The sequence below is a fragment of the Schistocerca nitens genome, unplaced genomic scaffold (genome assembly GCF_023898315.1).
Source record: "Schistocerca nitens isolate TAMUIC-IGC-003100 unplaced genomic scaffold, iqSchNite1.1 HiC_scaffold_355, whole genome shotgun sequence".
Classification (NCBI taxonomy): domain Eukaryota; kingdom Metazoa; phylum Arthropoda; class Insecta; order Orthoptera; family Acrididae; genus Schistocerca; species Schistocerca nitens.
Genome location: NW_026045889.1, coordinates 22501 through 27500, shown reverse-complemented (window position 1 = coordinate 27500; position 5000 = coordinate 22501). Strand labels below are relative to the sequence as shown.

The 5000-nt window shown below is 54.4% G+C and overlaps 1 non-coding gene across 1 annotated transcript in view; it reads left to right on the top strand.

Annotated features, from left to right (window-relative positions):
* The first annotated feature begins 3580 nt into the window (after nt 1-3580).
* The window catches only part of LOC126228273 (small subunit ribosomal RNA), a 1909-nt gene continuing 489 nt past the window's right edge, over nt 3581-5000 (top strand). The window contains exon 1 of the ribosomal RNA XR_007544081.1: nt 3581-5000. This exon is cut by the window's right edge and continues 489 nt beyond it. This is a non-coding gene — a ribosomal RNA (small subunit ribosomal RNA).

Genomic DNA, 5000 nt, shown 5'->3' with positions numbered 1-5000 from the left:
GGCGATACCGCCATCTATGAGACGCCAAGCTGAATACGACATCGATGGGCGCACAGTACACATTGTCCGACGCCACCCACAAAGACGGCATCCTCTGTCCACCCCAGGAGCCCCGACGCCAGTGCCTGCGCCGCAGAAAGTGGTCGACCGACAATCACTCCACCCGCACCCGTACGTGCTCCACCCCAACAGCCCAACTCACAACTCCAGCGGATGAACGGCGGACTCTTCTCGCAGTCGTAAGTTGCAATCCACCCCTATATCGTCCGTTTCATGAAGAGTTTAATCCAAGATGCGAAATTCCCGCTGTCCCTACACATGCTCCAAGTCTGTGCGCGATTGCGTTGCTCAGTACGGATTCCGATGCCGAGCGATCAGCTAGAAAGCGCCCCAACCATGTCGATCCCCATGGGCGTTGCACTCGCAGTCGCAAAGACTCTGGGCAATGGCTAAAAGCGCTCCGCAATATATTACTCAGACGGGTAATGACGGTCCGAGCGCTCAGCGTCAGGAGAGCGTTCCTGAGCCCTGACCCACAGGCAGGGTGTAGCGTATCCCACCCGCAGACATGTGACGTTGTCACACGACCAGTTGTCACTAATCGACTGATTGCCGATAATCATATGCCATACACCGGGGAAAGCTGCCGCGAGGGGTAGCTACGTAGTGCAGTCGCACCTCTACTACTGTACAGAGATAGAACACCGCGTGACCGCAACCAGATTAAACTGATACATGGCGCTGATTACTAATAGATGCAGAGCCATCGGAATATAGATGGCATACGACATACAACAGTCCCTATACATGCTGACAGTCTGTGCACACATGCGAACTACACGTCACCCAGACACTCTATCACACACTACTCTCTGCCTGTAACAGACACAGACAAAATATCTAAGCACCAGCATGGAACAACATCCAGTGCATCCTCTCCGCCACATTACACAATTCACACTATGATAACAAAACCAGGAGGTCCACCCCAAAAACAGAATATCTCACTCTTCCAACAACCATCATTACTCAGATAAGCCACAAACACCCACACATGTCCTACACAGGGGTGCAACCAACACCACCACACTGCCTTGTCTCACAGCATATAGGCAATGGCAGGAATGAAAGACACAGGTCTGCCACTCCCTTGCCACACCCACGGAACCGGCGCACCACCTCCCCTGAGCCAAAGGTGCATCCTGACGTGACACATCTCAGGGTGCCTCAGGCGTCCACTTACCATCATCACTATGAACGAACCTCGTCCCCTCCCCCCTCATACACCATCCCTTAACCTAACCTATGTTGCACCTTAACCTAACCTATGTTGCACCTTAACCTAACCTATGTTGCACCTTAACCTAACCTATGTTGCACCTTAACCTAACCTATGTTGCACCTTAACCTAACCTATGTTGCACCTTAACCTAACCTATGTTGCGCCTTAACCTAACCTATGTTGCGCCTTAACCTAACCTATGTTGCGCCTTAACCTAACCTATGTTGCGCCTTAACCTAACCTATGTTGCGCCTTAACCTAACCTATGTTGCGCCATAACCTAACCTATGTTGCGCCATAACCTAACCTATGTTGCGCCTTAACCTAACCTATGTTGCGCCTTAACCTAACCTATGTTGCGCCTTAACCTAACCTATGTTGCGCCTTAACCTAACCTATGTTGCGCCTTAACCTAACCTATGTTGCGCCTTAACCTAACCTATGTTGCGCCTTAACCTAACCTATGTTGCGCCTTAACCTAACCTATGTTGCGCCTTAACCTAACCCAAGTTGCGCCCTAACCTAACCCAAGTTGCGCCCTAACCTAACCCAAGTTGCGCCCTAACCTAACCCAAGTTGCGCCCTAACCTAACCCAAGTTGCGCCCTAACCTAACCCAAGTTGCGCCCTAACCTAACCCAAGTTGCGCCCTAACCTAACCCAAGTTGCGCCCTAACCTAACCCAAGTTGCGCCTTAACCTAACCCAAGTTGCGCCTTAACCTAACCCAAGTTGCGCCTTAACCTAACCCAAGTTGCGCCTTAACCTAACCCAAGTTGCGCCTTAACCTAACCCAAGTTGCGCCTTAACCTAACCCACGTTGCGCCCTAACCTAACCTACGTTGCGCCCTAACCTAACCTACGTTGCGCCCTAACCTAACCTACGTTGCGCCCTAACCTGCCCTGTAATTGTTAGTTATATGACTCTAGGAATTCGTGTAGCGTTGCCTAATTGCAACCATCTCAACATAGTTCACTTCGCGCACACTGTGGTGTTCTGCGTATTGATTCATTTTACGGTGCGTACCCTCACATCTTGCGAGTGTTGCTTACTTTCCACATGGTCCCGCTATCCACTGTATTGTGTACTGCAATAGGACGTATATCGCCCCCGCCCCCCCCTCCCCTCCTGTCACCTCTAGCTCGTCGGTCAGGAGTTCGCGTGTTGAATGCGCTTCGCAGCTGTGCAATGGCATTCGTATACGTACGCTGGCCACCTTCCACGTGTTCTTTCGTGCACACGTCGCAGCGTGTATGTATGCTGATGGAGTGCGTCGTGACACACAACATCCAGGCATGCAAGACTCGTAGAAGTCGCAAATGTAGATGGATGTCTACGTTTGCTGCCCAAGTTACGCAAATGAACTGGAAATCCGTTGTTGCGCGGTTGTTCGCGCTGGAGGTGAATCGTTGATATCGACGATCGGTACAGGTATTAACCGGTTGCTTCAGCGACACCCGTCATACCCACGAACGTGAGTGGGCATGTGGGTATGAAGCGATACGCGGCGGTGGCTGGGTGGGACCGTCCCCGGCCGGTGAGGGGGGGGCGCCCGGCGTGCTGGCCGCGCGCTGCGTGGGCGCACGCGCGGCAGCCGGCTGGTGGGGGCGCCCAGTGGCAGGCGCGCCGGCTGACGGACGCGGCAGGCGGCGCATCTGCGTGCCGGCGCACCCAGCGCGCGGCGCCGTGCGGCCAAAGTGGGTCCTCCCGGGCCCGGTGCGAAGCGCGGTGGACATCTGCAGTGTGCTGGTCCGATTGAGGACTGTGTGCGTTGAGGATGCGCCGCCGCCCGGCACTCGGCGCCGCGACGCCGTCTGCTGCTCGGTCGCCCCCGCGGTTCTCGCAGGTGGTTTGTATCGCAGCTGTGCGGATGTGTTGGCGCGTGCGCTGTGCTGGGAGAGTTCGCTTTGGCACCCAAGTGGGGCTCTGCCCCTCTGTGGCGCTGGCGTTGGAGCTGCCCGGTCACTGTTTGTGGCCGCGTGTTGTCTCCCGCCGGCAACACCACGACAGCACGCTCCCGGGCCTCTGTCGGCAGCGGCAAGCTCAGTTGGGGGCACGGGTGGTCGCACTGAAAGCGTCTACTCGCCTATCTCCGGGCGATTGCGCCTCTCTCGAACCCGACCAAGTACTTAGGACGGCGCTGCGCGCCGCCGGGACCTGAGAGGGTTTCGAGGTGTATCGTGCAGGGGAGCCCAGCCTCCTCCTGTTTGCAGAATAATTGAGCGGACGCTTGCGTGTTCGCGCGGGCCCCCGGGACACACTCCCGGGCGGCCGGCTGCTCAGCTCTAGTTGACGCAGCTCCCTGGTTGATCCTGCCAGTAGTCATATGCTTGTCTCAAAGATTAAGCCATGCATGTCTCAGTACAAGCCGCATTAAGGTGAAACCGCGAATGGCTCATTAAATCAGTTATGGTTCCTTAGATCGTACCCACGTTACTTGGATAACTGTGGTAATTCTAGAGCTAATACATGCAAACAGAGTCCCGACCAGAGATGGAAGGGACGCTTTTATTAGATCAAAACCAATCGGTCGGCTCGTCCGGTCCGTTTGCCTTGGTGACTCTGAATAACTTTGGGCTGATCGCACGGTCTTCGTACCGGCGACGCATCTTTCAAATGTCTGCCTTATCAACTGTCGATGGTAGGTTCTGCGCCTACCATGGTTGTAACGGGTAACGGGGAATCAGGGTTCGATTCCGGAGAGGGAGCCTGAGAAACGGCTACCACATCCAAGGAAGGCAGCAGGCGCGCAAATTACCCACTCCCGGCACGGGGAGGTAGTGACGAAAAATAACGATACGGGACTCATCCGAGGCCCCGTAATCGGAATGAGTACACTTTAAATCCTTTAACGAGTATCTATTGGAGGGCAAGTCTGGTGCCAGCAGCCGCGGTAATTCCAGCTCCAATAGCGTATATTAAAGTTGTTGCGGTTAAAAAGCTCGTAGTTGGATTTGTGTCCCACGCTGTTGGTTCACCGCCCGTCGGTGTTTAACTGGCATGTATCGTGGGACGTCCTGCCGGTGGGGCGAGCCGAAGGCGTGCGACCGCCTCGTGCGTGCTCGTGCGTCCCGAGGCGGACCCCGTTGAAATCCTACCAGGGTGCTCTTTATTGAGTGTCTCGGTGGGCCGGCACGTTTACTTTGAACAAATTAGAGTGCTTAAAGCAGGCAAGCCCGCCTGAATACTGTGTGCATGGAATAATGGAATAGGACCTCGGTTCTATTTTGTTGGTTTTCGGAACCCGAGGTAATGATTAATAGGGACAGGCGGGGGCATTCGTATTGCGACGTTAGAGGTGAAATTCTTGGATCGTCGCAAGACGAACAGAAGCGAAAGCATTTGCCAAGTATGTTTTCATTAATCAAGAACGAAAGTTAGAGGTTCGAAGGCGATCAGATACCGCCCTAGTTCTAACCATAAACGATGCCAGCCAGCGATCCGCCGCAGTTCCTCCGATGACTCGGCGGGCAGCCTCCGGGAAACCAAAGCTTTTGGGTTCCGGGGGAAGTATGGTTGCAAAGCTGAAACTTAAAGGAATTGACGGAAGGGCACCACCAGGAGTGGAGCCTGCGGCTTAATTTGACTCAACACGGGAAACCTCACCAGGCCCGGACACCGGAAGGATTGACAGATTGATAGCTCTTTCTTGATTCGGTGGGTGGTGGTGCATGGCCGTTCTTAGTTGGTGGAGCGATTTGTCTGGTTAATTCCGATAA